The sequence below is a fragment of the Ambystoma mexicanum genome, chromosome 9 (assembly GCF_040938575.1).
Source record: "Ambystoma mexicanum isolate Mex_15411 chromosome 9, UKY_AmexF1_1, whole genome shotgun sequence".
Lineage (NCBI taxonomy): Eukaryota > Metazoa > Chordata > Amphibia > Caudata > Ambystomatidae > Ambystoma > Ambystoma mexicanum.
This window is the reverse complement of record NC_090931.1, coordinates 370,011,866-370,031,624: the sequence shown is the minus strand read 5'-3', so window position 1 is coordinate 370,031,624 and position 19,759 is coordinate 370,011,866.

Here is a 19,759-nt window from a genome sequence, read left to right as displayed (position 1 = left end):
CTCCTAAAAGGTAAAGAATAGGGTTGGCAGACACTCCATTAACTTTTGTCAAAATTGCGAGTGTCCTTCTGCTGAGAACGAACAAAGCCAAATAGCCTGGTCTATGGTGTGAGTCTACAGTCACATTTCATCCCACTGTTCCTAACCAGGGGAGACATATCCTTTTGCATATAATTCTGGTCGCAGATTTGAAAGAACAGGCAAGTCTTCTCTGAACAGAATGCCACCAGCAACTTTATATGCATGTTTCGGCCTTTTTGGGCGTCATCAGTGAGGTGTGGTTTCTCTTCGATATTAATCCTTAGACATTTTGCTTTTGTGCTTCCAAAAGAGGTGTTGCAGCTGAACAAGGAAGGTTTATTTTTATAGAAGGGGAAGGCAATGTTGTTAAAACTGTCTTAAAAGTTGTATTCTCCTGAGGCAATTTTAAATTATAGGGTATCCTGATTGCTTTGCCCGATTATAATGGGTTTAGTCTGTGCAGGATATTTTAACACTGTTTTTTATGAGCAATCGACATTGTACAACAAAGGGAAAAACACATTAGGTACAGTGGTGATGGCAGGGATGTGTTAGGATCTAATTCAAATTCATATTTGGAGGGTTCAAGATCCTTAAAAAGGGCATTATATTTTTGGTGTTAAATAGTCACATTGCTTTCTAATACTGCTTACATTTTAGTGTCTGATAGTTTATCACGATAAGGACGTTCTGTTGCAGTTTTCCTTTTGTGATCATGCAATGGACAGCTATATTTTATCTTCACCGTGTTCAGAGTGCTAGAGTCAATGAGAAGTTCAATGCCAGGAAGTTGCTGGGCCCAGCATTTGTCGCAAAAGTGTAGAACGAATGTTATTTTGAATATTGTAGTCATTTATTTCTCATGAAATATCAAAACGTGCAAAGTTAACACAGTACATCTCATGTTGCTCCGAAACATATTTTGATGGCAGGGACCTGGTACATTTGCACTCAAGCATAGCCAGATCCCGGCTACCACCAATTTTTTGTCATTTGGACGGTGGAGTGCAAATGTGCACAGCAGAGTGCGTTATATAGGTGTCTATGCCGCCTTTTGCCCTGTACTTTTGCACTCCACCATGCAAAGTGAGTAAATGATGCCTGCCATGGCAGCTATGCTTGCACGCAAGCAGCATTTACTTTTAATTGTACAAGCTGCCTGCAGTGCTCACATGGCAGGCAGCGTGTACAAATATAATTAAATGCTGCCTGACATGTTTGCATGCAGTGTGGCATGAATGAAAGGCATATATTATTTTCTGCTTTTCATTCACGTTACGCCACTTTAGAAAATGAGATCCAGTGTGTGTGGTTAATGTTTGAATAAACCGACCCTACAGTGGAGCCAGTGAAGGTACTGATATCGCACCCTATCTCAGAATGGCCAGAAACAAAATGGTGTGGCCAAAATGTGAATTGTACCAACAATCCTCCATGAATTTAGAGAAAATTAATCTAGGACTAAAGAGTATAATGGGCTCGTCTTGAAGAGTAAGAACATTTGCTTTATGATGTCGCATAGAGCTAAGCATTTTAAAATGTTTTGCTGGGTGTCGTAGGCCATTCTCGTCAAGGCATATCACCCATTGACTTTCCAGCTGAGTTATTTCTATGATTTTTTATAACACCCCACCCTTAAATGCTTATTGACTTTTGTATGTCTTTTTTTGGAGGCACAGACAGACCCATTTCACCTATCCTGGCGTTCTAACAGCATTTGCAAAACATGGGAACACAGTGAATACCATGACAACAAGCGGAGAATACTCTGGCAACCATTTGTCTATCATACCCTGCAAAACTCTACCATCTGCGATAGCTAAATACTAAGAAAGGGTAATGGCTACATGAGCATGGTTTTGGTCCGACTGTTGACCTGTATAATGAAAATGAGTGATAATAATAATAATAATAATAATAATATAATAATATCAATTCAATATTAATATGCTTTTAAATAGGTGTTACAATTAACAATTAATAGCTGCAATTATGCTACACGATTTGCAAACTTGGAAAGATGGAGGCATGAGTTATACCAGAAGGGTCAACCCCACGTTGGCACACCGTAGCTATAGGTCCATCTACACAGCTGAGAGCATTCAGCTTTAGAACAGAAGAGTAAATGCATTGAGGACAGTTCCAACATTGGGCGCTAGGCACTTGGCCCAGCAAAAGGATCTGCCATCTGAGATTGACAGGGGTCCGATTTCACACGAAGCTAGGGATATAGCTGCATCCATGAAATAACTACAATGTCATATATAGTGTACGTTGGTTTGCAAGAGGTAACGAAACACCCTGTGTATTTTTGCATCCGGCTCTAATGTTTACCTCCGAATCCAAGTCCCATTTCTTAGAGAATCATAACACAGTGCAAGGCAGGTAGTTTTCGAGCCACTAGTTAAAGGAGTCAGTTTCATATTTCCATTGTGTTGTTCTGAGCAGGGAGTTCCATATCTCCATTGTGTTGTTCTGAGCAGGCAGCACCGTATCTCCATTGTTTTATTCTGAGCAGGCTGTTCCATATCCCCATTGTATTGTTCTGAGCAGGAAGTGCCATGTCTCCATTGTGTTGTTCTGAGCAGGGAGTTCCATTTCTTGATTGTGTTGTTATGAGCAGGGAGTTCCATATCCCCATTGTGTTTTTCTGATCATGCAAACCACAAACGAGACTACAACTAAGGAAAACGTAGTCATTAACATCTCAGATAGGATACTAAGTAAGTCGGAAGAAGATACACTACAAAAGGGATTGAGTTTCGTACCCACTTTTGGCACAACCTTATTCAACTCTAAGATCGAACTGTATAAATTAGTCAGAAAGCTCAAATTGAAGGTTTTCTTTGAAGAATTAGAAACTCTAGACAATCAGACTAAGATTCCCGATTTTCAAGAATTTAGAACTAAAAGTGGATTCGTACCACCCATCACAGTACCGTCCATGGACATTTTTCAGAAACTTGTTACCCGGGACCTTGAACGGATCAGCTACAAAACTCCACGCACAAGAATCTCAAACCCGATGAGATGAGACTCATTAAAGACCTGTACGATGACAAAAATATAACAATCCGCCCTGCGGACAAAGGGGGCGCCTTGGTTATCCTGAACATTGTTGCTACGACACAGAGTGTATGAGACAACTACAAGATCGCACCACATATGCTACTTTGGATCACGACCCAACCATTTCCATTAAACGGAATCTGGAGGCACTCCTAGACAAAGCATTAGAATTGGATTGGAGCAATGAACATACACAGAAGTTTCTGTATAGTAATCACCCCAGAATTCTGAACTTGTATACATTACCAAAGATCCATAAAGATTTAATTAAACCACCTGGAAGACCAATAGCCGCAGGTATGGACAGTATTAACCAACCACTGGGCATTTATATCGATTTCTTTCTGCAACCACTGATCCAGAAAACCCCTACTTATACACGTTATACTACCCATTTTCTACAGAAACTTAACTCCACGACTTTTCAACAGAACCAGCTGATGTTCACCATTGACGTCAAAAGTTTATACACTTCCATACCGCATGATCTTGGAATCGAATCAGTCGAATGGCTTTTACTACAAACACCCGATGTCCGAGCACAGAAAGAATTCATATTGACTCTTCTTCAATTTATCGCTGAGAACTCTTACGTCCAATATGGCAATCAGTTCTATTTACAGACTTCCGGTACATCCATGAGCGCCACCATGGCGCCCACATATGGCAATTGTTTTATGTACAAATTCGAAACAGATTACATACTCAACAAGCAGGAATGGAATAAGGATATCCATCTATGGACACGCTACATGGATGATATCTTTGGGATATGGGCAGGCACTGAGACAGCGTTTGATGCCTTTTTCGAGTACCTCAATAACATCGATCAGCGCATTCAATTTACCAGAGAAACATCGCGTGACAGGATTACTTTCCTTGATGTGGAGATTAAGAAGAAAGAAACTGGTTACAGTACTACTCTGTTCTGGAAAACCACCGACCGCAACAACCTGCTGCATCACTTGAGTTATCACCAAGCAAGCCTGCTCAAGAATCTTCCATATAGCCAACTATTACATGTTATAAAGATTGTCAGTGACCAGGAGGATTGTATATCACAAGAACTCGAGATGAAGGAGAACTTTTAGCACATGACTATAATCAAGAAGAATTGAACTCAGCAACCGAAAGGGCAAATACCCTTGACCATGATACTTTACTGTCCACCCATTATAAAAAAAGCAAAAGAGAACTTAAATCACCAGTATATGTGTCTAAGATCTCCGTTCAAAGCAACAAAATCAAGAAAACCATCAAAAAACACTGGAGCATCTTCAAGAATGACACAAGGGTACAGAATTTATTTAGCAAACTACCGGTGTTCACCTATCAGAGAAGTAGGAATCTTAGAGATGAACTCGTACATACGAGACCACCCTCTAAGGAACCAATCACACAGCGCACTGGCACATTTCCTTGTCTCAACTGCAAAAACTGTGACTTAGTAATCAAAGGCAATGTCATTTACCATCCACGTACGGGCAAAATGATCTTCCTTAAAACATTTGGAACCTGCGACAGTGTCAACACCATTTATGGCATCAAATGCCCATGTGGGAAATACTATGTGGGCCAATCCACCAGAACGGTGAAAACACGGTGGAATGAACATCGGTCCTGTATCCGCAATGCTAATCTCAATTCAGCTGTAGTTCGCCACTGGGTCGAGAACAGTCACAACCTTACACAAATAAGGTTTTTGATCCTTCAAGTCCTGACTAAAAATAACCCTCATGAAGACTTGGGCCTGCGGCTTAACCGCAGGGAAACTTTTTGGATTGACAAACTTGCTAGTCTAGCCCCCAATGGGCTAAATGAGGAAATCAATTACCATTGTTTCATATAATTCTTTGTTTAGCCAGGTATTCATACTGCTGCGATTACTTTGTTTACCACTGTTTCCCATGATGCATAATGTTTGAGTACTTATCTCTGTACCATTTATTTATTTTTTCAGTTTTTTGTTGTGTCGTTGTCTATTTTTTAAGTACGATCACCACATGAGATTTACCTGTTATTTCTACCACCTGTGTAACCTTGATACAATCTTGCCGCACATCCTGGACCATGGTCTGGGACCCAAGGTGGCGACACCAACCGCGGCAAGATTGCCCTATATTTGCTAACGTGCTTTATTTATGGATTTCTTAGTTTCCTCATTTTATTTTCTAGTTTTTTTGGAGTATTTCTTCTATTTCCATTGTATTTGTTTTTTTCTGTGTTTTACACATGACAATAAGTGACATCCTTACATTAAGCCAGACAAATGTCAGGTTTGCTTTTTATTAAGCCTACAAGCTTTAGAACAGCATTAGTTTATGACCGCGCGCCCAATCGGGACGCAAGGCGGTCATGTGTTTATAAAAAGCAACGTTGCCTAGGCAACGTTTGTATTCGGCAGCCGTATACTACGCTTGCCTTCACTCGATGGATCTCTCAGCACCCGTGAGACACACAGGACGTTCACTGCCCTACTGGGTCCCTTCACACGCACCATTCTCACACTCTTACTGATCACAGCTCTCATTTTACATGCAGCCGCAGCAGTGACGGCACTGGACCACCCTGATCCAGATCAGGCGCTTCACACAAACTCCCTAATGGCTTCCATGGCCTTTTTAACCCAGTACTAATTATGTATAAAGCTTGCCACCCTACACAGGTAAAGGACCTTTATATAATTATATTGTCGTGCTTTACACAATTAACACTGTACAGTTCACTTACTATTTTCATTTATTTTTTCCATCCGACACATCACCCCTTTTTGAAAACCTCAACTGAATGTTATGTTTTCGTTTTGTTTCTACTTTGCATGACATTGATATGCTTTATTCCTGATGTGTCTTTTCTCCACGTTATGCTCATATTATTTGATTGTGTATGTAACTAAAATGTATTACAACAGACTAGCCCTGATGAAGGAAATTGCTTTCCGAAATGCATTGGCATATTGAGTCTGATCTGACAATAAGTTGTGGCAATTGCTGCCTCACTAAGAATATATTAGTGACTTTTTTGTTTTATTTTGAGACGATAAATCATTTCTGAAAACAACAAGAGACTTTTTCTTTCGAACAAGTGCATTATTTTTGATACATGATTTAATGTATTCAAACTTTGACTAACGCCATACCCAGGTCGGGTTTTACAGAGAGCGGCTGTGTGACTTGGTATTCTTACTTGGTCTCCTACTTCATGTGTATTTCGAGTCAGGGTGTCTCCAGACTCATCACAGCCAGCTCCTGTCTAATTTTTTGTACAATTTTTTTTACAAGACTTATCATTGAAATTTTGCATTATTTGATTCAAGTGGATTTCGAACAAGTGGTGCCCGCTCATTTTTCTCCTTGTTCTGAGCAGGCAGTGCCATATCTCCATTGCGTTGTTCTGAGCAGGGAGTTCCGAATCTCCATTGTGTTGTTCTGAGCAGGGAGTTCCGTATCTCCATTGTGTTGTTCTGAGCAGGAAGTTACATATATCCATTGTGTTATTCTAAGCAGGCAGTTCCATATCTCCATTGTGTTGTTTTGAGCAGTAAATTCCATATCTGCATGGCGTGGTTCTGAGCAGGAAGTTCCACATCTCGATTGTGTTGTTCTAAGCAGGGTGTTCCATGTCTCCATTGTATCTGTTCTGAGCAGGGAGTTCCATAATTCCTTTGTGCTGTTCTGAGCAGCAAATCTGTATCTCCATTGTGTTGTTCTGAGCAGGCAGTTCCATATCTCCATTGTGTTGTTCTGAGCGGGCAGTTCCACATCTCCATTGTGTTTTTATGTGCAGGCAGCTCTGTATCTCCCTTGTGTTGTTCTTAGCAGGGAGTTCCATTTCTCCATTGTGTTGTTCTGAGCAGGCAGGCCCATATCTCCTTTGTGCTGTTCTGAGCAGGGAGTTCCGTAACTCCATTGTGTTGCTCTGAGCAGGGAGTTCCATATCTCCTTTGTGTTGTGTTGACCAGGGAGTTCCATATCTCCTTTGTATTGTGTTGAGTAGGGAGTTCCATATCTCCATTATGTTGTTCTGAGCACGCAGCACCGTATCTCTATTGTGTTGTTCTTAGCAGGGAGTTCCATATCTCATTGTGTTATTCTAAGCAGGCAGTTCCATATGTCCATTGTGTTATTCTAAGCAGGCAGCTCTGTATCTCAATTGTGTTGTTCTGAGTAGGGATTTCCATATCTCCATTGTGTTATTCTAAGCAGGCAGCTTCATAGCTCCATGGTGCTGTTCTGAGCAGGGACTTCCATACCTCCATTGTGTTATTCTAAGCAGGCAGCTCCATATCTCCATTGTGTTATTCTAAGCAGGCAGTTCCATATCTCCATTGTGTTGTTCTGAACAGGGTGTTTCATATCCCCGTCGTGTTGTTCTGAGCAGGCAGCACCGTATCTCCATTGTATTATTCTAAGCAGGCAGCTCCGTAGCTACATTGTGTTGTTCTGAGCAGGGAGTTCCATATTTCTATTGTGTTAGTCCAAGCAGGAAGTTCCATATCTCCACTGTGTTGTTCTGAGCAGGGAGTTCCATATCTCCATTGTGTTATTCTAAGCAGGTGGTTCCATATCTCCATTGTGTTGTTCTGAACAGGGTGATGCATATCTCCATCGTGTTGTTCTGAGCAGGCAGCACCGTATCTGCATTGTGTTTTTCTGAGCAGGCAGCTCTGTTTCTCCATTCTGTTGATCTGAGCAGGGAGTTCCATATCTTCATAGGGTTGTTCTGAGCGGGGAGTTCCATAACTCCATTGTGTTATTCTAAGCAGGCAGTTCCATGTCTGCATTGTGTTGTTCTGAGCAGGCAGCTCTGTATCTCCATTGTGTTGTTCTGAGCAGGGAGTCCCATATCTCCATTGTGTTATTCTAAGCAGGTAATTCCATATCTCCATTGTGTTGTTCTGAGCAGGGAGCTCCATATCTCCATTGTGTTTTTCTGAGCAGGCAGCTCTGTATCTCCCTTGTGTTGTCCTTAGCAGGGAGTTCCATTTCTCCATTGTGTTGTTATGAGCAGGTAGCTCTGTATCTCCCTTGTGTTGTTCTTAGCAGGGAGTTCTATTTCTCCATTGTGTTGTTCTGAGCAGGTAGCTCTGTATCTCCCTTGTGTTGTTCTTAGCAGGGAGTTCCATTTCTCCATTGTGTTGTTCTGAGCCGGCAGGCCCATATCTCCTTTGTGCTGTTCTGAGCAGGGATTTCCGTAACTCCATTGTGTTGCTCTGAGCAGGGAGTTCCATATCTCCTTTGTGTTGTGTTGACCAGGGAGTTCCATATCTCCTTTGTATTGTGTTGAGTAGGGAGTTCCATATCTCCATTATGTTGTTCTGAGCAGGCAGCACTGTATCTCTATTGTGTTGTTCTTAGCAGGGAGTTCCATATCTCATTGTGTTATTCTAAGCAGGCAGTTCCATATGTCCATTGTGTTATTCTAAGCAGGCAGCTCTGTATCTCAATTGTGTTGTTCTGAGTAGGGATTTCCATATCTCCATTGTGTTATTCTAAGCAGGCAGCTTCATAGCTCCATGGTGCTGTTCTGAGCAGGGACTTCCATACCTCCATTGTGTTATTCTAAGCAGGCAGCTCCATATCTCCATTGTGTTATTCTAAGCAGGCAGTTCCATATCTCCATTGTGTTGTTCTGAACAGGGTGTTTCATATCCCCATCGTGTTGTTCTGAGCAGGCAGCACTGTATCTCCATTGTGTTATTCTAAGCAGGCAGCTCCGTAGCTCCATTGTGTTGTTCTGAACATAATATAGTTCCATATTTCTATTGTGTTATTCCAAGCAGGCAGTTCCATATCTCCATTGTGTTGTTCTGAGCAGGGAGTTCCATATCTCCATTGTGTTATTCTGAGCAGGTGGTTCCATATCTCCATTGTGTTGTTCTGAACAGGGTGTTGCATATCTCCATCGTGTTGTTCTGAGCAGGCTGCACCGTATCTGCATTGTGTTTTTCTGAGCAGGCAGCTCTGTTTCTCCATTCTGTTGATCTGAGCAGGGAGTTCCATATCTTCATAGGGTTGTTCTGAGCGGGCAGCTCTGTATCTCCATTGTGTTGTTCTGAGCAGGGAGTCCCATATCTCCATTGTGTTATTCTAAGCAGGTAATTCCATATCTCCATTGTGTTGTTCTGAGCAGGGAGCTCCATATCTCCATTGTGTTTTTCTGAGCAGGCAGCTCTGTATCTCCATTGTGTTGTTCTGAGCAGGGAATTCCATATCTCCATTGTGTTATTCTAAGCAGGCAGCTCTGTATCTCCAGTGTGTTATTCTAAGCAGGCAGCTCCATAGCTCCATTGTGTTATTCTAAGCAGGCAGCTCTGTATCTCCATTGTGCTGATCTGAGTAGGGAGTTCCAGATCCCCCTGGTGCCCAGCCGGCAGGAGAAACATAGAAGGCGTCAGTGGGAATCCGAGTTGAGTCAGGAGAGACTTGGTTGGAAGTTGCAGCCTAGGGAGACATTCTGGGTTGTGGGTGAGAAGAGTTCTGAAGAAAGTTTGCAGGGATCAGGGGGAAGGAGCACTGGGAGTTTGGAGTGGTGTCCCCCTTGAAAGGTTACAGGTTATAAATAAGATGTACTGTGTGTTTCTTAAGGTGGACACCCCCAAAAGGAGAAGTGAAAAAAAAAACATAAATAGCGAAAATATGCCGGGCAACTGTAGAAAGATTCGGGTGTTGATATGACACTGGCGTTATTTCACCGGCAGAAAGACTCCCTCAATCACCTGAGTGGGATTCTCTTGCAGCACCCATCCCATGCATGACAGAAGCGTGTGCTGCATTACCCTGGCAAGTAGATGCCTGCGGTTGGTTTGGCCTTGAGTCTTTGCACAGTGATAAGCAAATGTCTGTGTCAAGGGAATGCCGAATCGAGTTGGAATACATACATATAGTCACATATTTGTACCTTGCGCACCACCCGCATAGGGTCTCTTGGTGCCCACAATGGGTTTCCTGGGGGTTGCAGAACACTCAGCGCACCCCTTCCATCTCCTCCAGTAAATGAGTAATCCAGAGTATGAAGAGACCAAAAAAAAAACAAAAAAAAAACAGTTTGAGCTCAAAAGTGGCTGCTTCGTCAAGGGAACTGAGGCCACCACCAGTTCCACCTTTCTCTATTGCATTTGTACAATCACTGAGTTTTATTTTGGATTCTGAGAAACTGATTGTAAGACTGTCAATCTCCCACTTCATGGTGACTATCTCTGCTAACACATTGTTTGTATTTTGCTTTGTGGCTCAAACATCCGTGGAGGAAGGCCGTTCTTCTGCAGTTGGTCTTGTTGCATGTGCTGGGATTGATTGCAATGACAATGTTTTTCTGCCTTCTCCAGGATTTAGAATTTTGGTGGGATCCTTGCTTGCCCTACCCTCTCCCCGGAACATATGCTTTGAGGGGATAGGATTACTCATAGCCTTGTGCCACCATAAAACGTGCACATTATTCCTACTGGTACACCCTCTGAGTCACTTAAGACGGCTGCTTGCTAATCCTTCAACCGCACTGTTTGATAGGGGACAACCTGTTCCAGAAGTGCGCTATTGAATAGAATCCCAACATGTCACTCTCACGTTTTATTTCCCATGGTCCTCCATTCCACAGACAGGAAGACTACTTTTGTGCTGCCTGGAAGAGTGCTGCCCTGGACGCCAAGGTCCCAATTTCAGTCGTTCAGTCTATAGGCCTTACAGGTGAAGATTGGGTCAGTTGTGCAATACCCGTGACTCCCATTATAACAACAGAACAGAGGATAGCACACTGGTCTTAAACGCAAGACCATGCAGAGCAACAGAAGTTCGAATCCCGGATTCACCCTTAGAAACCAAACTCACGTATGGTGTTAGGTGCATTATAAAAATACAGTAACATAAAATAAATAAAGAATGCATTGACTGAGACACTGCTGCACAGAGATTACATATGCAAGCCCCGCTCACACTGTTGAGCTGTGGACCCACTTGCCTTCTAACACTGACACCGCCTGTGTCTGATTTAATTCTCACTCACTTGCTGCTGTTTTAGGTCAGTTGGGTGAATTTCGTATAATTTCAAAGGCTGTATGTGGGAGGTTGAATGGTTGGCGCCAGCGGTCACGTGTTGCTGTGCCTAGCAGCACATCTGATGGACAGCTCGCTGAGCCTGGATCACGTCTCACCTTTACTGAAGGCTGTCTTTAAATCACTCGGTCCTACAGACGTTTACGAATTAAGAACAGTGCCTGGAGGAGAGGGGTCAGGTCACAAGAATGAATGTAGACCATATTGGTATCTAGAAAGGAGTAATAATAATAATTATAATAATAATTTGGCACTTATATAGTGCTATGAACCCTCAGGTATCTGAGCGCAGCTTATTATTACCCACGGTGTGTGATGCTCATTTACCGAGCTCGGAAGGATGAAAGGCTGAGTTTGGCCCCTGCCGGGATTTGATTCCACTGCTAGCAATGTGCGTGTTGTCCATAGCATCGAAACTCTGAACAGTCGCGGACAGCACTTTTGGGGAAAGGCGGACAGTCCTGTGACTCTGTCCTTTTTAATGTTGTCAAGGTGCAGCCAGGCCATGGCTCATAGGTATGGAGGTACATGTATCTTTTTGAATAGAGAGACTGCATCCTCGAGCATTCCTGCACCTAAGCACAGATGGTGAGGACAGTTCCTAAAGTGTCATGAGTGCAGAGAGTGCAGCGCGCTCTCTCTCACCTGCCTCTTTGCTGCTCAGACGCACTCATGTTTTGCAGTCCATTCCCAGAGCTGCGCGTCTAAGTTACTGCCGCTGGCTGGGATCCCTCTGCTTGGTATTAGCAAGTGTAAGACAAACACAATAAATCTGTATTCGTGACTCTCATTCCTGGCTAGTGCCGCTGCTAAAGACATTCCTGAGCGCTCAGATCAGCGGGGCCTCGTGATTAACTTAGCATGGAAGCCATTTTGGAAACACAGAGCAGACCTGTGCCCGCGGGACCATTATGGGCATCTCTCATGTAGCAGGCGGCTGCCATGCCAAGCTGTACTCAGCCAAGCACATGCAGTCACATGGGGAAGACTGTAGTGTTCACACTGCGGAGTTCAGGGTCCTGCACTGCCATTAAGGGTCATCTCCTGCTCTCGACAATGCATGTTCTAACTCGGAAGCGTGTTGCAGAGAGACTTGCTTGAGCGGGACCGATTTAACTGAGTTAAGAGTCATGCACTGCAACTGGAAACCACATGTGTGGTGCAAAGCTGATTTGACAATACCACAGACAAAAGCGGCCATCGACAAGCCCCGAGTAGTGGGCGTGGAGAGGGCTTGCGGGGGCACCATGTGGCTGTGGCGTTTCCAGAGAGTGGCCTGGGGTGGTAAGTACTAACCCTGGAATCTGATTGGCCACCCCAGGTGCCACCCCATTATCCTAGACTATGATCATGGGCAATGCTGCAGTGCCTACCAAAGCGAGGCCGGGTAACTGCTGTTACCATCAGCAGGCCCGGAGAGGGGTAGCCCAACCTCTCCCCCTCACTGCTCCTCTCCCTCCTCCCCCAGTCGAAAAGATACACAGTCTGTTTGATCACAATGCTGAGGAAGGGTGAGGTGTGAGCAATCACCTCACCCTTCCTTCATGCAACTAGGTGCTAAGCACCGAAGGAAACCAACAGGCAGGCAGGGACCAGTTTCAAAGACCTGCCCCCCCAGGGGGCCAGATAGTTGGCTATCTGGCTGGGGGCTGGAACATAACAGCCCCCACTACTTTACATATCAAAGACCCAGGGCTTCCCTGGGTCTTATAAATACAGAGCGGCATGCTCTGAGAAAACACAAACAGTTTGTGGACCCTGAACGGGGACACAAACACACTGGAGGTATACTGTTTACTCAGTGCCTTCCAAACCTTTGCTTCTGTACCACAAAACTCTCCCACCCTACAAATAAGGGAGAAGAACAAAGGCAAAGAAGTACAGGGCACTGTACGGTGCCCACAACAAGTCGTGGGACATGAGAAGGCGGGCACGGGCCAGAGGGGGTAACCCCAAGACCCGGTGCCCAAAAGTATTGTTATTATCTTATGATATGTGATTATTGTTATTTGCATAACCATATCTGTACAATAAAACCTACGGCCTTTTATTGCCAACACTTGACAAACAATGTGTGAGCTAAATTATTCTGGGTGAGGGTATGGGTTCGGCAATGTACAAATATGCATGCATATGGGTTCAGCAGTTATGTGTGTGTGCCATTGTACTTCATGCCACCCCTGTATAAGCCAGTGCCCCACTTGGGCCACCCTAGTCAAAAAAGTGTGCACATGCCATTGCCATGTTGGCTCTCAAAACCTAAAATCTGGCCCCATTTTAAGGGAGGGTGTTCCTCAAACAGGTCCTGGCTGTTTGTGATACAAGAGCTCAGGTCCCATGCCCTACCAGGCTGCCAATCTAATAGTGTTCCATACAAGCTCCAGAAATTGCAAAATAAAAAATAAACCACCAATAAACAATTAAGAGGCCATATCTTGGAATTTGGGATTAAAAGACTGCAACCAAGCCATTATTATGAAATTAAAGAGGGTCAGAATTTTAGGGAAAAAAAACCTATGAAGCATACACCTGTTATCATCTACCACCAAGATGGTGGCACAACAGGATGGAGGCCTGAGTGGATTCTCACAAGTGCATGGCAAACTCCCTGCACCAGGCAGGGATGCGACCCAAAACATTCCTCCTAGACTTACTTTTGGTACATTTTCTTAGTTCCTGAGTCTTTGCTTTTGCGCAATGACTCCAATAATAGAAGCCAACCAAAATGAGAGCTTACCCTACTCCAGAGAAGTTTATGCCACCTGGTTTCACAACTGTTACTGCCTAGTTCCTATATGGTTGTTACAATTGTTATCCAACACTCATCATAGCTCATTGTAAGGGTTGTAGGTGGGAATATAAATGCCCTTCACACCCACAACGGAAAGGCCTGGCCAAATGCGGCCAACCACTTATTCGTGCCTTTCTCAACACTATGATGTCACTGGGACCTGATGGAGTAACCTTCGCAAAACAAAAGAGGTGATGGCTGAGAAGTTTAGAACACATCTTAACCACTGGCATTGCTCAGGACAACCCTCCATACCATCATTCTTCGCCTACCAAAGCATTACAAAAGGGGAAAGACATATACAAATCAGGCTTAGTCCCACCCCAAAAGGGAAAGTCAATCCCAAACTGCTTGGTCTCATCCGATCTGCACGAGACCACATGCATCCCCAGACATGTGTCGGTCTTGTTGGACCTCATCCGTGAGGAGTAGCTTGGGTCTGTAAGCCCAGCAGGCACAGACCCACGTCTGGGCATACCTGTCCCACTCGGGTTGACAATAGCAAAACAAAATAGGTGATGGCTGGAAGGTTTAGAATACATCTTAACCACTGGAGTAACCTTGGCAGACAGTGTGCCTAGGAGGAGGGGCAATGTTCTGCATTCCCATGTTCCCCCATACCCACATATGTCCACCCCAACCCAGATGCCCATGAGTGGGGGCAGGCAGGCATTTGTGCCGCTAAAAGACATGCCGTGAACAACAGAGTGGGACTTGGCTTTGACACAATGAGATATGTAATGAGCAAAGCACCACAGAGTTCACAATCCTGCCCTTTCACAGAAAAACAAAATGTGCTTAATTTGCAAACCTTTAGTAAATCCACCAGTATTAAAAAGGCAATTGGGAATTTGCATGGGCCAGTGATTGCGTGCATGTTGTACAACTGACCTCCCTGCCCAGTTCCAAAGTTAGCCACACCACCATTTTGCATATCGACTTGGCCTTCTTTTACCTGACAGAGTACAACATGCTTTGTTGTCACAGAGTGACCTGCTGTGGCCCCCTTTAGTTCAGGGCTTACTTTCTACATGAAGACGTGCGTCATATAGAGTGGGAGCAGTAGAATGCATGATTGTTTCTCTGTTGTATCACAGACTGTTTCCCTTTTCAGCCACGATGTTGAGAACGTTTTCCACTTAAGCAATAAATCCCAAGGTGGACGGGGCGCTACCAGCTCAGGTAATGCCCTGGGCCTAAGATACAGTAACGTGGGCAATGTTCCCTCTAATTTGTTTGGGCTGTGTGCGCCAAAGAATAGTTTGTGTGCGGGCTGTTTTTCAGTCATGTGCGCAACTGAGTGATGCGCTGCCAGACCGGTGGTGGTCGGCGCGGCGGCGTGGCGCGGCGGCGCAGCGCCCCACCAGTGAGCAAGGCTTAGTGATCAGATTCCACAGTGTGCAAGCGAGGAATGCGAATTTGCGGCACAAAAAGCTCTACTTCAAGGGTCATTTGGGTGCTCTATTCTCCTCCCAAGACTTTAGCTCATCTGAAATTGTGTCCCTTTACTTCTCTAAACATTAGCAAGATCTTTCGTTTTATGATGGGTTGGTACAAGAACAGAGGGGTTCTTGTAGTGGAACACAGATTCTGCCTCACAAATTCACTAAATGTATGGAATATAAAGAAATGCTTTCTATTGGTTTAATGAAATAAACAGTACATGAACATGATTAATGACAAAGAAGACTTAATAGAAGGGGGGGTATGAATGGACATTGGACTCTGACAGTTAAATAAAAAGCGCTGAATCATGTAATCATGTAATCTCAGATGATTGTCCTGGAACTAGTTAACCCGACACCGACAGTCTCAGAGTCTTCAAATAAAAGGGTGCCTGCAGTGCCTGCCTATACGACTACTAGTACAGCATCAAAGAGGACTGTCTGCCAAATCAGAGGTCCAGCAAGAGGCAACACTCTAACAAGGAAGGGTTTATATTATGTTTACTATTTTATTCAACATGAACAATACATTTAAAGATGAAGGAACTGGGGGATCGGATTCATGGGGGACTCTGGGACCGGTACAGTGCACTAGCAGCCAGGTAGCACATAACAAAATAAATTGTTTTACAATCAATAAAGAAAATAAATTAAACTATTATATAAATAACACAGAAAACAAATGTCATCATCACAACAGGACAGAGGGCAGTGGGCACCACCAGTTTTGCCATATATTGTAAGCTGATGACATGTTAATACAAGAAAAAATACAAATCTAAACATTTTCATTTAAATGAAGGGATATGTGAATGGCATACATACCAATTGCTGTTCGTTAAAGTTGGAACATTTCAACAGCATAAACAAGTTTCCATTGAAAGCTTCTTTCTAATATGCTTTTGTTTTTAAATGTCAAAGTTCTCTCTGGTGAGCAAAGCATCAATAAGCTCTAAAAGCCACAAAGTGAGAAGCAAGTCAGGCCAAACAAAGTGTCAGCATTGGCAATGGCATTGATGAGAAGTTGACGGTGTCTGTATCTACACTTCAGTGGTGCTACCACTCGCCAATGGCAGTGCACTGCCCGCCGTAGCAGCACTACTGAAACTTGAGTCTTTTGAGCTCCTGTCAGACTCCCCCTGATTCACATGCTTCTCTCTTCTGTCTTTGCCGCTCTTCCAGTGCTGATACACATCATCAAGATTTACTTCATTGTGTAATAGGTAAACCTTTGTTCGCATGAGCATGTCAAGGTGACTTTCTTCCAGTCGATTCCTTGATTTGGTCTTAATGCTGTTCATAAGACTGAACCCTCGCTCACACTCTGCGCTTGAGGCTTGAAATGTGGCGCAGATGTCCATGAGCTGTGCCACTACATTGTACTCCATTGCATGTTGAAGTGTGAAATTCACCATGTCTTGAAAACATTTTAAAGAACCACACTTGTTCCTCTCTGCTACCACGTACTTTAAGGCATTATACTGCGTAACGATGGAATCCACCGCAAGCATGGTAGGGTCTGATTCTAAACAGTCCACCTCCTTACAATCTAAAATGTCTTTGTATTTTTCAACAAGATGCTTAACATTTTCTATTCCAAAGTCAAAGCTGCATTGTTGAGTGGCTAGTGAATCAAAATCAAAACTGGCCCAGTCCTTCAGTTCGTTTTCAGGAAACCTTTTCTCCATATGCTCACACACTAAGCCAATAAAGCTCAGAATAGATACAGGACTGAAGTCCTTTTCATTGTCAGAGTATGTTGAGATCAGATCTCTAACTGTGCTGCTCCAGAACACTTCCTGACCAAGGTACTGTCCCCTGATCTGATTGATCTTGCCGCGTGCAAACTGCATGGCTTCAATTGGGGTAAGACTGTTTTTTTGGAGTAACTTGGACAAGTCCGCTAGATCGCGAAGAATATCATTTAACACTGCCAAAGAAATGTGATAAGTGGGGTCAGACAGTTTCTTGAAACAGTATTTCGCTATAGGATCATTTTCCTCCTTCATTTCCTGATCAAAGTATTTTAGCAACACCTCATAATTGCGCATTAATGCATTCACTGCAAAATGCCTTGATAACCACCTCACTTCATTGAGGGGTCGAAATGACAAAGCATCACATTCAATGATGGATGCCATTTCTTCAAATTTAGATTTTCTCAATGGAGATCTGCAAAACACAGAATAAACAGTCCTTAGCAAGGTTTCTACTTCCCTAATCATTGGCACCTTCTTCCAAGCATCCCCGATGCCCAATTCTTCACGGTGAGCTACACAGTGTTGCTCAATTAAATGTGGAACAGATTGTTTAAGCCTTGTAGCAACACCGTTGTTTTTGCCAAGCATAACGGATGCACCATCTGATGTGAACATCACCATGTTCTGCAGACTCAGACCATTGGCAGAGTAAAATTCAGTAATTGCTGAAGTGACAGCTTCTGCATTGCAAGATGTTAACTTGACAATCCCACCGAACACAGTTTTGTACATTGAATGTGGTGTTGTTGGTGCAAGAGATCTGATTTTAAAGTAAATAACTAGCATTTTGCTGACTGAAATGTCAGTGCTTTCATCAACAATCAGAGTGTGAAATGTAGCATTGCGAACCTCTGCCAAGATTTCTGATTTTATTACGCTGCTGATCGACTCCAGGAATTCAAACGCATAATTTTTACTTCTCCAGCTATCTGGTATTTTGGTGTACTGCGCTATGTGATTGTGGATTTCTTGCACAGATAGCATGGAAGTGTTTAATTTTACAGCTAGCAAAACATTGTGCAGTAGAACTTTCACCTCTTCAGGCTTGGACCGTTGACGCTCAACCATGGCCAATCTATTACCTCTCTCAGTTGACGTTTGTGCCAGCATACTACGCAATCCAAACCCCAGTTTCTCTGCTGAATTCTTGCGCCTGAGAGCCTGTACAGCAGAGCCATGAACTTTTCCAACTAAATGGCATTTCATGTAGTCCAATTTCCAACCATCGGCCCATTTCTTTCCTGTAGAAAATTCTCCAGTAACTTTAGCTTCCGCACATACTATGCAAATCAGGCCTACATCAGCATTGTACTGAAAAATCTCTCCAAGTCGCACATGTACCTTATCTTGTGATTTCTGGGACTCTGTTTCGACTATTTCCTTTAACCAATCTTCTTTGAAAGCAGCGCAACATTTCTTCTCAGGTGGTGCTGGTGCAGCAGTTGCTGTAGCGCTCCCTTCCCCTTCCTTTGATGAAGAAGACTTGGATCTTCTGAAGTTGAAGAATTTATCCATTATCTGGTTAAAAAAGAAATAGCATTTATTTGCACTGAAACAAAGTACTGTGCTTCTGCTGCCTATGTGCAAGTGGAGAACTCATCACACCCCAGGCCAAGGGCAGATGCTTTTATGCCTGGCTATTCACTTGCATCTTGAATTGTTTACCCACAGGCAGCCACACAAGTACAAGTAGCAAAATGCTTATCTAATATGAGCTACAGAACACTTGATGACTAAATGAGCACCTTACACTAACACCTCTCAGTTGGACTTGACTGACTGCCCATAACAACCTGGTCTAGGGAAGCACTGTGTGGACAAGGCTGGCTAGAACTGCATTACAAGTACAAGTAGCAAAATGCTTATCTAATATGAGCTACAGCACTTGATGACTAAATGAGCACCTTACACCTCTCAGTTGGACTTGACTGACTGCCCATAACAACCTGGTCTAGGGAAGCACTGTGTGGACAAGGCTGGCTAGAACCACTGCCTGTTGCGCTTGAAAATGTCTAATGTTGGTTGTCCTCCCAGACCACCATCAGTCCACCACCACACCCATGTCAAGTGGCCAGGTTGAGAGTCAGCCCTCCCCCTCCCTCACCCCCTGAAATGTTGGGTTATGGTGAGTCGGAGTCTGTTGACATTACCTTTCTGACGTACACTACAGATCATTTGGCAGGCAGGGCACAGACGAAAAACCGTGCTCTCCGCAGCTGCACAGTTAACAAAGGCTCTGCAATTCCTAATGTAAAGGGTTTCATTGTTAGCAACCCCATTCATATGCATGCGTTTTTAGGCAATTGATGGGGTTAGTGTCAGGGCAGGGACTGGGTGGGAGTGATTAGAAGGGTACTAAGGGGCAGGAGACAGCTCATTCTCACAGCACTCCTTTACTCTGTGGTTTCAGATGTGAAGAAGAGAGTTAACTGCTAGTAACATTGAAGCTGCACTAGAATAGTCTCATTATAATGTGTGAAGAAGATGGAGGACCCCACACAAGTAAGTTTGCTCTGACCCCACAATCTATGAAGTTGGCACCTCTCCCACATTTAATGGGTTAGACCTCCTCCCCCCAACATTTTGACTTAGGTACACCCATGCCTCCTTGTAGATCGCTAT